Raw genomic sequence first — 15252 nt, 5'->3', positions numbered from 1 at the left:
CCCCTCACAAAACCAAACTGAGTGGGATTCAGAGTTTGGAGATTCCCTATAGCCTTGTTTATTAGGTCCATAATGATGCATTCCACAGCTTTGCATATCAGACTCATCAGGCTATTGGGGAGATAGTTCCCAGGGTCTGTAGTTGCTCCTCCTTTATGGAGAGGGATGACTGTAGCAGTGTGCCATTCAGTAGGGAAAAAGCCTGAGGTGAATCTGTGATTGAACAGGGCAAACAGGTAAGGTACCAGTTCACTCTGTAGCCCATGTAGAACACATCCAGGGATATTGTCAGGTTCCATAGAAGCTGTACTCTTGGCCTTGGACAGTGCTGTTTTAACCTGTGCAACAGTAATACTGGGTGACTGGCAATCTACTGGTGTTGTGATTGGTCCTTTGGGGGGGGGGGGTAAAGTTGGCACTGAATCTGTCAGCCAGTATATTGGCAATATCTGTTGGCTCGTTATAGGAGGTACCATAGTGCAGTAGCTCAGAGCAAATTTACAGTGGAGATTCTTTACATAACTATAGAAGGCCTTGTGGTTGTCCTTACTATCTGCTGCAATTCTGTTTTCATAGCTAGCTTTAGAGTGTTGATGAAGGATGTCAACTTTTTGTTGAGGCTGATAAGGGAGTTTTTCCAGTCTTGGGACTAAGCCTTATCCTGCATTAGTTTCTTCCTTCTATTATAGAGTTTATTTATGGCAGGTGACCACCAGATTGGCTTCCATTTTTTTTTTTTTTTTGGAGGAGAGCGTCTTGGTTCTATTGGGTATGGTGAGAGCCATGCATTTGTGTATGTGTTCATACAGTGCATTGGTGTATGATTCAGCGGTCATGCAACTATTCTCCATTTGCATGGATGCCGTGAAGTCTCCCCAGGCCTCCGCTGAAAAAGGAGATTTTGTCCAGTCGGACTTTCCCAGTAAACAAATGTAAAATAAAATAAAATAAAATAATACTGTATATACTCTGCATATGTTGTTAAAAGTGGAACTCAATGCAAAAGGATATCAGAAGTATTTAATCCCACATGTGATTTAAAATCTCATTGAAAGCATATCTAGCAACAAGGTGATCCTGTACTTGTAACAAATCCAGTACTCCAGTAATAAGCATGGTGTTGGTTTGTCATAATGGTTGACATCTTCACCTCATGGATACAGGTTACAGGGTGCAATTCTACCCCCAGGCTATTGGCTATGTTTAGAATGACCCTACAGAGTAATTAGCCTTGTTCTCACCTATAAGCTTCCTTGCTATTCAAGATTAAATATCAGTGAAAGTGTACCTATAAAAAACACTCCTGGTCTTCTACAAGACCCATTATTAAGTCCCCTCCTTATGAGGAAAACCAAACTAATAACAAAATAATCTTCATTCTTTTACTTTGATAGTCTCCAGCTGAGAATTTTAACAATTTGCAAAAAAATAAGCATATGCATAATTTGCTATATGTACAATAAAATTATAATGTGACTGTGCATATACAATATAAAACAATACTGAATGTTCTACAGATGTTTGTGAACATAATGTTCTTTACACACTACATAGTGTATGCAACATGAGATATCTATCTATCTATCTATATATATATCTATATATCTATCTATATATATATATATATATATATATATATATATATTACACAATACACACACACACACACACACACACACACACACACACACACACACACACACACACACACACACACACACACACCTCAATATTGCATTGTATATATTAATTGTTACTGTTTCTTGGAGGAAGGCAAGCCCCCTGCATGCTAACCTAATGCCTGTGCAAATGCATGTAGAATAGGACTTTTCTCCCCTGGCCTATTGCAAAAAGGGTATTTGCCCAATCAGATATCCTCAGTAATCAAAGGCAAATAAATAAATAAATTCTCCCTAATACTCAGTGCCCTCCATAAACCCACATACCCACCCCTCCATGATTTTTTTTCTATTCAGCTGCTTTATATACTTATTTTCCTTCCTGTCATACAACTTCTTTTCTCTTGGCTCTATCAGATTATTAAAAAAGAGAAAGGAAAAATGCATACACTACTTCTCTCTTGAAGAAGGTCTTCTGAACATCACACTTCCACCCTTAAATGGACAGCATAAAAAGCATACTCTCCATCTTTTTCCATCCTCATTTAAGCCTCAAAAAATCCATCTCTATCAACAAAATGTAACATTCCACTTTAGTACTTTTATCTTCTACTGACAAATACTATTATGCCACTTTCTTCTCCTCCTTTGGCGCAATCTACTTCTATAGAATTATATTTTTCATGAGTAAGCTTAATTGTTTTTCATGTTTTTACTTCACTCTCTTATAAAAGAACAACATCTGCACATTCTTTTTTATTCTTCTTTCCCCATAGTCTGGGAAATACAATAGCTTTCTCACACCCAATCATTCTTTTCATCTTCGCATCCTCACGTCTTTATTTTTCCCTTCTACTTTCCCTCTTTCTTCGAACTTGCTTCCTCTTACCACCCCAACCAATCCCAGTCTCCTTTCTGCTAATGTAACCTCCATCCTTTCCTGCTTTCAGTTACATTAAAACAAAGAGTTAGAAGGTCACACTGGAAAACCAAAATGAAAACTCCAGCCAAGCTAGAACTTGCAATGAGTGACCACCCAAACCTCCTGTAACAGAGGCACATGGGATATATACAAATGACCATTATGAACATCAGGTGTTTCAGCTATATGGTGATTCGGATTGCCCATGACTTTTACATTTGAAGTCATTTGAATGGACAATATCAGGCCAATAAAACCAAACCCAACGAACTACAGCGATGAATATTTCAGCTTTTATATGACCTCATCAGCATAGCATAAGCAGAGTGTTTGACTAAGCATAACAAACACAGGGTTGTTATACCCAGCTGATGTCCATTATCATTAGGGTGACTGCAAAATATCCCAAATAACAAATTAAAACAAAGAGTTAGAAGATCACACTGAAAAAACAATCAGAAATAACTAAATGAAAACCCCAGCCAAGCTAGAACTTCCACTGAGTGACCTCCCAAACCTCCTGTAGCAGAGGCACATGGGATATATGCAAATGACCCTTATGAACATCAGGTGTTTCAGCTATATTATTTTTTATTTTATTTTACATTTGTTAACCGGGGGTGTCTGACTTAGCTGAAAAGGCCTTTTTTCAGTAGAGGCCCGGGGAGAAAAGCTCCACAAAGAAAAATTACAGACACATTTAGTTATTTAGACATGATCAGTATACACACAAATTACAGGAGACATGTTTTTACAGTGATATGCAGCACATAAACAGTTACAGTGGAGAGAACAAACAAAAAAATATTAATTTTAAAAATAAAGGTAATTAATAGATTTGTGGTGTACAGCTGAAATTTGGAACATAGGTAGAATACATACATAGTACACAGGTACAGTACATACATTGTAGATTAGCCAGTGTTTGTGAGTAAGATTGAAAACTATTATCAAGTGCTCTAGATTTTGTATGTACGTGTCATCTGCTTTCACTAGCCTGGGGAGCAATCATGGCACTGACAACTTTCCTTGAGATGTTGCCTGATGAGGTCTTTAAAGAAGGCTTTGGATGATGTGTTTGAATGCTTGTAGGGACAGAGTTCCATTTTTTAGCCACTGGACTACTATATAGTGCATCTCCAAAGCTATTGTAGCTGTTGGTGACTTCTAGTAGTAGTTTGCTTGATGATCTAAGAGGCCTTTTGGCTGAGTGATGTTGTACTAGGTTTTTGAGGGCAGGACACATTGGGGAGGTAATAGATAGAATGACACAGGCAGAGCTGATTGGAGGTTAGGAGGTTGGGCAGTTCAAGCCAGTGGAGCTGTCTCAAAGCAGTACAGTGATGAGTTCTATATGAGCAATTTGCAGCAAAGCGGGCAATTCTGTTATAGCAGGCTTCCATTTTGCTTAGTTCAGTTTTGTTGAGATTAGTCAGAATGGGAGATGCATATAGTAGGGTGGATAGAAGTTGGGAGCGAGCAATGGCTGATCTTGTGTTGTTGGTAAGAAAGGGTTTGATACGGTAGAGCGACCCCAGTTTGGCATGTACTTTTTTAAAAGTTAAGTTGAGATGACTATCAAATTTTAGGTGGGAGTGGCGATTGGCGATATGGCGATTCTGATTGCCCATGACTTTTACATTTGAAGTCGTTTTAATGGACAATATCAGGGTCATCTGCATATATGCAGCAAAAATAACCACAGAGGTTCCAGACACGGCAAATACGATCTTTGCTTTGTTTTGTTGGTTCTTTTATTCTAAAAAATGCAAACAGGTAAGCGCTTTCACAGATAACGAACTCCACTTCATCAGACCATGTTAAACACAATGTAATAGATGACTATTTAAATGTTCCAGCAGCCAATTAAGTACAAGTCTAAAAGGAAGGGAAAGGTCAGTATACTTAAATTACATACTGTAGTGCAAAATAGACTTGCTTTGTGCTGACAATCTGCATATATCCCATGTGCCTCTATTACAGGAGGTTTGGGAGGTCACTCATTGGAAGTTCTAGCTTGGCTGGAGATTTAATTTAGTTTTTTCAGTTTTCAGCTACATGGAGTCCTGTCTTTTGGGATCGTCTATGCCCTGCATGGCTTTGGCTATAGGGAATGAGGTCAGCTCACCTAGATTGTAAACGATAATTTCCCACATCTATATCTGCTTTCACTCCTTCATCACTATACACCATGCATATTACATTACCTTTCAACCTTGTCCTTTACTTTTATAATTACTGCCCTAATTTTCTCATTGCTTTCTCTAATTTACCTTATTGTTTTCCTGCACTAGCTCTACTTTATTCAGCTTCATTGTCTCTTTAATGCCCTCTTCTATTTTCAGATTTGTTACTCCTGTAGTAATACAGTCCTACTCACTTAAACTCTCATATAAGAACTGGCAATCAGCATTTATTCCACATTCCCAAAAACATACCATAAGCTGCATGCCTGTCCTTTTCTTCCTGCTTAAGATAACTACTTCCTGAACATTCTACCTTAGGTTCATAGGTAAGTACTTGGTAATTGGTCTGTAGATCATTCCAAGCCTAGTCAAAAAACCCTATTCAAAATTTCCCTCTCATCTCAAGGAAGAAAAGACAAGATAGACCAGAACAGGATTTGAAGCTGGTCATCCAATTATCTACTTTACCTTGAAGGTGGCAATGGTGCTTCTTTGGTTGACATGTAGTGGAAGTTTGTTCCAGAGGGGAGGGATATATTTGGAAATGAATCTATTATACCAGATTGCCTTATTTATCTACTGATGAAGGTTTAGTTCCTCTTACTGAGTATTTGATGAAGCATCAGTTCTCTGAAGGAAGAGGAGATCATATAGGGTTGGATCTTTCAGGGCATGAAAGGCTAAACATAGATCTCAACAGAGGAGTCTGAAGAGACTGAGAACAGAGAAATGGCTGCCAATCTCTCCTAATAATTAAAATTTTTGAGGCCACTGATATTTTTATTTATTTATCTCTGAAGTTTCTCATGTTGTCTGATATGTTTAGATAAATACATGCTAAAATTATATTCAATAATGGTGTGATAAGACATGAGTAACGAGGACTTTAAAACTATGTCCTGTGGTAAACCACTGTAACTGTTTCGCTTTTAGAGGTGGCACCTCTTATTCTAACCATAAGTATTTTGCCAGAGAACCATTTAGCTATCCATTGCACAATATAAGGATTTATATTCAGATTTACAAGTCTATCAATAATGCTTGCATGGGGAATAGTGTCAAAGGCCTTGGCCAAGTCTAGATGTACTGTATGTGCTGCATAACCACTATCCACTGCTTCAGTTAGTTGGAGATGGTCACCAGCTGGTGATCAAAGGAGAGTTCATTTTCACTATGGGTCCCAGATCCCTATCTATGGGATCAATTTTGAGGGGTGCATTGTCAATGTGATAAGCTGTAGGGGATTCATACTTGCAGAAGGATATGATTATATGACTAGTTTTAGTCCATACTTTTGACAGCAGCTATTTGTTTGGGACAGGCCCTCTTAAAGATCTTGATGTCCTCCGATGTGTTTATTATTGCACCAAATTTACATTCATCTACATACTTCATCATCCATAGACCATTAATATTGGTTTTGACCTTTGAGTAGCAAATTCCGAAGAAGGGTGGTCCAAAGACTGAACCTTCAAGTACATGTTAGAGGCAGGTCTTCTAGAAAAGATAGTGCCATTCACCCTCTAACTTCCTGGTTTCTATTTGTGAGCCAATCTGGCATAGAGTGAGTTACACAGAGAATTACATTTTAGCTAGGAGAGTTTCTCTACAATACCTAAGTTTAGGATGGCTTTGCATGTGTTTACAAGGCTTAGATATGTGGTGTGCACTGTTTTGCTCTCACCCATTGCTTCAGCACCTATTTTGAAGTAGTTGACCACATTAAGTAGACAGAACCTGCCCTTGAAGAATCCAAACTGAGTTAGGTTGAGAATCTATAGGTTACCTATATCCTTATTTATTAATTCCATAATGATCCTTTCCATCACCATATGGGAGAGAATGTCAGGTTTATGGGTCTATAATTATCCAGGTCAACTGAAGTCCCATCTTGTGTAAGAGAATGACTGTTGCAGTCCTCCATTCATGTGAAGCTGATGCTGAATAGGTTCTGCATGTTATGATACAAATCATGTTTCAGGCTGACCAGTAGGCAGCCTGTTATGATATCTAGCCCCATAGACTTAATGTTCTTAGACTTCGATAGTGCCTTGCAAACTTGCTCTTGGGAGATTTGAGGGGAGTTATAGGTGTGGTTATGTAATCTGGAGGGGGATGTTATACTTTTATTATACTACAATATCAGCAGGTAAAGAATAATTCCTATAATGATGTAGATTAATACAGTTTTGTTCTAAATTTTACAATCATTGGATTCATTTTACTAAGTTCCTGCTTGACAAACTGAAGATGGTCTGGAGGAAAACTGATGTTATAATAGAGAGTGCACTGTAGTAACATCAGAGGTGTACTTAACATTAGACAGACGCTAACCTGCACCAGGGAATTTGCCTGCTCCTGCAAAAACAGTCTGATAAACTGAGGGACCGAGTAAGTAGAAAGACAAAGTTTCCCACTGATGCAGGAATGTGAATATCTGCTGCTACAATCAATACTTTATACAGCTGAAACTTAAAATTCTCCAGACTCACTGAAGTCACATATTAGTAGACTCTGTAACAGACACGTTGGCAGTATGCCACATTTCTGTCTATGTAAAATGCTAAAATGGACCTTTTGAAAATGAACCTATTTCTATAACTATATAGTTGCTATCTGGAAAACTTGTTTAAAAAAGATGTTCAGGTGCCATACAGAGCAGTTATTTTATTTAGGAAATGGGAAACAGTGATTGTGCTAGCAAAGACTATTTTATTTTATCATGCTCTATATTGTCTGAAAACCAGATAAGCGGACTGAAGCTGACAGTAGTTTCAGACATGATACTTTACAGAAAAGTGATCCAGATTATTTAGATTAACAAATATATTTAGAGGGGATTGAGGGGAAATTATTTGTGCTCCAATTGCCTGAAGTACAAAATGTCAAGGAACACAATGACGATCACTGTTTTCCATGGCAGATTACTGCCAGTGTAATTTCTAAGTGTGTGCTGAAAATTATTAATTTGTTTTGGGAGATTTGTCTTTTCTTTTATATGTTGTAACTGGAGTTGGTATGTAATTGCAGGGGGAGGGGAGCTTGCCCTCCTCCAAGAAACAGTTACAGTTCAGTTTTTCTCATTTTTGAGTTCTGAGCATTAGTTTTTGGTATTTTGGTTCCTGGGCGTTCTTACATCTGTGGCTCCACACAGCCTTAATAATGCAAAAACAGGCAGATTACTTGTATTGTGGGCCATAAAGGGTTGGTCTGGTCTTATGGCTAGTAAGAAAAATGTTATAAGTTTAGTATTTTGGTTATTTTTTTCAATATTACAAAAAGCCTGGATAATAGTATCACTGTCTTTAAACCATAGTATTTATTAGAATGGCTGACATAGTGTCCCATATTGACAACTTCACTATAGGGTCTACTTCACATCACCTAAAACCCATTTGACTGACTTTCATTTCAGCAAGACCAAATCACCTCTCTCTCTCTCTCTCTCTCTTTTGGCTTTTCCCGGTTAGGGGTCGCCACAGCGGATCACCTTGTCCGCTAATTTTCAAAATACTGAAAACTCATTTGACTGAATTTCATTTCACCGAAAGCTTACAATGCTAAATTTCAAAAGACTAAACATTAAACCATAAATAAACATACACATTAATAACTACTTCTTTCCAGAACTTAAAAACTACTTACATACCCTCTTAACAGAAACTGGACAATATAAAACCAAACTAAGTGGAGGGGGGGGGGACTATGCTCCCCACACACCCCAATGTGGAAGGCTGGCCCCTCCACACTACAGTGAGGAAAAGGGCATATACCTTTTACTTAACTTACAGTACTATACACGCTGCCACTACTGCTGGAAATGCACAAAACTTCCACCATATTATTTTAGATACTTCCCATAAAAATGTAAAGAGACATATCCACATTTAAAAACACTACAGCACTACTTTTTACATGACTACCGGTATTCTGACAGTCAGCACTGCAAGTTACAGAAATTCTTTTTATCACAAACAAGTCACAGGTGAATGGAAACCCACATAATGTCTATGGCTTATAATTCAGTGAAATGAGATTCAATCAAATGAGTTTTCAGTATTTTGAAAATTAGGTGATTTGGTCTTGGTGAAATGAAAATCAGTCAAATGGGTTTTAGGTGATGTGAAGTAGACACTGACTATAGTATAATGTACTGAAGTAAGGCAAGGGAATATTTAATTATATCTTTTTTACAATACTGGAAATGGTTGGAGTATTATTTATAACTTTGTGTGGATCATTAGTATTGTGATGCCCGTGCCCATTGCCCAGCAATCAAGGAGCCTCAATCCTCACCACTAACACCAGTGAGGGGTGTCTCATATAGGAGGAAAGGATAACAAATACACACAGTAAAGTGCAATTTCCCTTAAGAGCACACAAAGCTCACAGTCAGCCCGGGGCTGGTCACTCCCTTGATCTCCAGGTCCCCAATAAGACTCTCCACTGGCACAGCTATAGGGTCCAGATCTCAGCCTAGTGGGCAAGCTAAAACCTCCAGCACCCTCTCTGTCCAACCAGTGCTTCATGTCTCTGCCCAAGTAGCTGATACACACACACACACACACACACACACACACACACACACACACACACACACACACACACACACACACATATGCACACACTTTAAGAAGAGTTTATACAACCACACAGACACTCCTGGGGAAGGCTGGCACAGGTTCTCCACTGTGCTCCTTTTTCCCAGACTATACAGTAGTACCAGCTGCCACCACCCACTAATATTTATCAGCTACACAAAGGCCCTTAAAAGGGTGTCCAATTATTACTGTGCAATATTATTATCCAATTGGTAGTATAGCCCAGGGCTAAAGCTATTGAAATGACTTTGTACAATTTTACCAAACACATGCAAGTACTCTAAAGAGCTTAAATTATCTCTACAAAAACAGCCACAGTTGAAAGGGTTTTAAAATATTTAATAACAAATAGTCAAAACACAAGACCATACTTTTTACTACACAGTGCTAGTCAAGAGTTCAGAAATCACAGAAAAATACTTAAAATAATTCATTAGTACAGTTCTGACATCACAGAGAAACACTTAGCCTAATATTTCTAGTTTCTAGCTATTTCTAAGAGAAAACACAAATCTAAGATAAACTTACATATAGAGCAAGACAGTGCTGGAGAGTTGGATGGTCAAGACAAAAATGCTTAGTGCTCTCTGATTCTCTCTGTTTTTAAAATCACATTCCTGGTTCACATAACATCATTCTTTACAATTCCCTGGGTTCCAGGCTAACAGAAACTACATTTACATTCTTCACCTATGGGCAGAAACCAGAGCAATAAATGACATTTATGTATGCAAATTCTGGCCATTAACTCTGGTCTTAATACAATAGGCAGGATGCCCCACTCTAGATTCACTGGCTCCGAGTCCTAACATCAGAGGGTCACAACATGCTTTACTTGGTCAGTAGAGTGCACTGTTGTTACATTTTTTCCCCAATTTCACATGTAACACTATTTTTACCATTTAAGACAACAAGCCTGTGGTTTACACTAATATTTACAGATGACGGAATTACGTCCAAAATTCTATCTGGCTAGGCTGGCAGCCTTCACCTATCTTCACCCAATCTTCACATATCTCCCCCCCTGGAGAACTCAAGCTAGTTTTTCAAGTGACCCTTGAGAAACGTTGCTTGAGGGAGTTAGGTCTATCTGAGTGTACCTTACTCCATTCCCTGTCTTGAGATCCCATCTGCATTGGCATTACTAATCCCACTGCGGTACTGCAAGGGCATATCGTATGCTTGCAACCCCAGGCTCCATCTTAGCAACTTGGCATTTTGCTGGCTGGCTCTGTTTAACCATGTTAGGGGGTTGTGATATGTCATACCAGTGAATTTCCTTCCATACAGATAAGGCTGAAGTTTCTGCAGTGCCCACACTATGGCTAGACATTCCTTTTCTACAGCTGCATAGTATTCCTCCCTGGGTTGGAGCCTATGACTGAGATAAACCACTGGGTGCTCTTCCCCCTCTGAAGAAATCTGGCTAAGTACAGCCCCCACCCCATGGTTTGAAGCATCCACCTGCACAATAAATTATTTGCTGTAATCTGGACTGGCTAACACAGGGGGTCATCCCAAAGCTTTTTTAAGCTTCAGGAATGCCTGCTCACATGCTGGGGTCCACACTACCTTATCTGGCCTGTTCTTCCTTGTCAGGTCTGTGAGGGGAGCAGCTATGGTACTATAACTGGGCATGAACTTTCTGTAGTACCCTGCTGTCCCTGAAAATGCCCTCACCTGCTTTTTAGCAACAGGTGCAGGCCATGCCTGAATGGCTTCCATTTTGGCAGGTTCTGGCCTTATCTTACCACTCCCAACTCTATGTCCTAGGTAGGAGACCTCTGCCATACCCACCTGACATTTACTCAGCTTAATGATCAACCCTGCCCTCTGTAGTCTGCCCAGCACCACCCTGACATGTTGAAGGTGCTCTTGCCAGGAATGGCAATGTAGATGGCAATATCATCTAGGTAAACAAGGGCAACCCCTCCTGCTCCTGCTAGGATATGATATACCAGCCTCTGGAAAGTTGCTGTGGCATTCTTCATCCCAAAGGGCATCTTTGTGAACTCATACAAGCCAAAAGGAGTCACAAAGGCTGACTTCTCTCTAGCACTAGGAGTCAAGGGCACCTGCCAGTAACCCTTGGTAAAATCAATGGTTGCAAGTTACTTAGCCCAACCCAGCTACTCTAGGGTCTCATCTGTACTAGGCATGGAGTAAGCATCTGACTCTGTGTGACTATTTAATTTCCTGTAGTCCACACAGAACCTGGTTCTGCCATCCTTCTTTGGCACCAGCACCACTGGGGAGCCAGGCCCAGGGACTGTTGGACTCTTGAATCACCCCTAGTTCTAACATCTCCTGTACCTCCTCCCTCAGGGTCTATTTGACTCTCTCAGGCACTCTATAAGGGGCCTGCCTAATAGGCCTTTGGGGTCCTGTATCCACCTGGTGCTGCCCCAGATGTGTGCACCCTGGTTTCCCAGTGAACATGAGTGCATGGATCATGCTATCCCAAACAGAACCAAGATGCTATCCTCCAAAAAAAGGAATCCAATCTGGTGGTCCCCTGCCATAAACAAACTGTACAACAGAAGGAAGAAACTGTTGCAAAAGAGAGTAAAATCCCATGAGTGGAGGAGCTCCCTGGTCAACCTCAGTAAGAAGCTGAGATCCAAAGCTAGCTACAAAAACAAAATTGCCACTAATTCTAAGAACAATGACAGAGCATTCTATAGCTATGTCAAGAATCTCAATGGCAACACCCAGATCTGCTCTGAGTTACAGTACAAAGGCACGAAAATTACAGAACCAACTGATATTGCCAACATCCTGGCAGATAGGTTCAGTGCTAACTTTACCCCCCCTCAACCCCTAAAGAGCCCATATCTATACAGGAAGAATGAAAAGTCCCTGTAATCACAACTATGCAGGTAAAATCTGCACTCTCTGAAGCCAAAAACACAGCATCCATGGGACCGGACAACATCCCAGGCTGCGTTTTACATGAACTTCAGAACAAACTGGCCCCCCACTTAAGCACCATGTTCAATAATAGCCTTGCATCAGGCTTTGTGCCCACTGAATGGTGCCCCTTTTGGAATGTACCTCACAAGACATCTGCAGCAGCTGGAAAGGCCACAGACGTACCTCACAAAAAGGATTACTGGCATCAAAGAAAATGCCCTACACTGTCCGTCTCAAAAAACTCTAGCTTTACTCCATAGCATATCACCTACTCCAAGATGATCTCTGCCTAACATATAAAGCTATGTCAAACCCAGAGCTGTTGGACATGCTACACCTAAAGAAATCCCAATCCCTCTGAGCTACATGCTCTAGGGACCTAAACCGTGTCACCACAATAAACAGGACATGCTGGAGGGATAGATTCCTGTCCCAGAGACTTCCCATATTCTGGAACAGGCTACCCATCTATATCAAGCAAAGTTCTTCATTATCACTCTTCAAGAAAAATCTTGATGACTGGATAGAAAATATGAAATACACCCTGGGAACACTTCTGTGTCTCTGCTCAACAGTGGCACAGGAAAATAACTTTCTTGGGTGGCGTAAGCCAGGAAACCTTGTTGGCTAGTCTTACGTAGCCTAGTACCTACCTATGAACCTATGAACATGTCCCCAAATTCCTGCAACACTACTCGGATGTCTCGGACCTGGGTAAGGGATAGTTGCTGGGACATTGCTACCCTTTCCACTGAGGTGTCAGTCCGAGCCTCTCTGAGGAGATCAGTCACCAGATCTCCCTCGGACTCCTCCTGCAATCCACTGCAAATTCTCAGCACAAGGGCCTCCCTATCATGGTAAGCTTTCATCATGTTAACATGGTGCAATTTGTGCCCTTCCTTCTGCCTAGCAGTTCCAACATGTAGTTAACATCACTTCCCTTTCTTACCACCTTGTAGGGTCCCTCCCAAGCTGCTTGCAGCTTGTTGTGTCTGACAGGAATAAAAACCATTACCTTCTGCCCCACAGCATACTCTCTAGCTCGAGCATTCCTGTCTTACCACACCTTTTTCTGCTGTTGGGCTTCTGCCAGGTTCTCCTGGGCCAAGCCCATGAGTTCCCTCAGCCTTGTCCTGAGGTTTAGGATGTATGCCACAACAGACTCCTTGTGAGACTCGCACTCACCTTCCCACTCATCTCAAATTAAATCTAGAGGTCCCCTCACCAAATGGCCATACAACAACTTAAAGGGTGTAAAACCTATAGATTCCTGGGGAACCTCTCTGTAAGCAAACAACAGATGGGGCAAATATTTTTCCCACTCCCTCTTAGACTGATCTGCAAATGCCCATAACATTGACTTGATTGTAGAGTTTAACCTCTCAACAAGACCATTAGTCTGGGGATGGTAGGGGTGGTCTTCATGTGCTTCACCCCACAGGACTTCAACAGACAAACCAGCAGGTCTGACATGAAATTGGCACCTCTGTCAGTCAGTATTTCTTTTGGGAAACCTACCCTGCTGAAAATCTCTAATGACACATTTGCCACCTTCTCTGCCTCAATGGAGGACAAAGCCACTGCCTCAGGATGTCATGTAGCATAATCCACTACCACTAGGATATACTTTTTCCCTGTAGAACTTGGGGTACTCAGAAGACCCACAATATCCATAGCTACCCTCTGAAATGGCTCCTCAATCACAGGCAAAAGCATCAAAGGAGCTCTCACCTTGTCTCCTTCCTTGCCTACCTTTTGGCACTGCATACAGGTCCTGCAGTACCCTGTTACATCTTTGGAAATTCCAGGCCAATAGAAGTTCTGCATAATATGCCTCTTTGTATGTTTTATGCGCATATGACCTGCAAAGGGAATATCATGGGCTATGACTAGAAGTGCCAGATGGTAGGTTCTAGGCACAACCAACTGCTGCACTGTCTCACTTTCTAGCCCTCCCTCAGGGGTCCACTCTCTGTACAGTAACCCTTTGTCCTAGTATACAAATTCCCCCTTTCCTTGAGAATCAGGTGCCTTCCTAGCTACCTGCCTCAGGCCTTGCAATGTACGGTCTGAGAGGTGAGCCTGTCTCAACTCTCTCCTTGTAACCCTTCCCAGCTCTCCTTCCACAGGAAGTCTGGCCTCATCTGACAGTGGTGCCTCACTGTCAGCCTGGGTACTACTACTCACCTCTACCTTTGCAGTCACTCTGTCCAAGGGACCATCAGTACCCACAATCATCTGTGGCTCACCTTCAGTCTCACAGCTACTGGGTAGCGCCCTCCCTAAAGTAACCACCTCACCAGTACTGGCTGCTATTATGCAGTCTGTCTGGGTCTCCCCCAGGCTACCAGACCCACATGCTTGTCTCCTAGCCTGACTGATTGTAACTGCACAAACAAATGGTACTGCCTCATCCAAATCCTTCCTTATCAGGACATCTGCAGGATGGCAGTTTGGTACCCTTGTTGTCTCAAGACAAACTACTATTGGCATTTTGTCTTTCCCACTTACTGGCTCCCTCACATTTTGTTCCCCACCTTGCCTCCATGGACACCTGTATGCCACATGGCCCCACTGGTTGCATTTATAACATTTAACTCTAGCTCCTGGATGTGTACCTGGACCAGTGGCTTCCCCTGCTACTGGCAGATTCTGTTGGGGCAGTCTATGCTGCCCACCATGGGTTCCTTTAGACCCATGAGCAGTACTGGGGGTCCCTTTCCTGTGCAGGGCTGCCCTGCTTGCCAGGTATAGGTCTCCCTTCTTCCCCAACTCATCTGAAATGGCACATTGTCTATCAGCTAACCAGATCCTCATGTCCTCAGCAAAGTGCTATGGGCTTGTTCCCTCACCAAAAGGTCTGCCAACCCTTCAAAAGTGGTGACCTGACATCCACTCATCCACCTATGGAAATAAGTGCTCAGTTCAGCAACATATTCACACACACTTTCATCTGCCTTGCGTCTATTCTCACAAAACTTTTTTCCTATACATTTCAGGTGTTAGCTTAA

This window comes from Protopterus annectens, chromosome 5.part0 (assembly GCF_019279795.1).
Source record: "Protopterus annectens isolate FY-2018-M chromosome 5.part0, PAN1.0, whole genome shotgun sequence".
Taxonomy (NCBI): Eukaryota; Metazoa; Chordata; order Ceratodontiformes; family Protopteridae; genus Protopterus; species Protopterus annectens.
The sequence above is the reverse complement of the archived record's forward strand: the minus strand, read 5'-3'. Positions refer to the sequence as shown.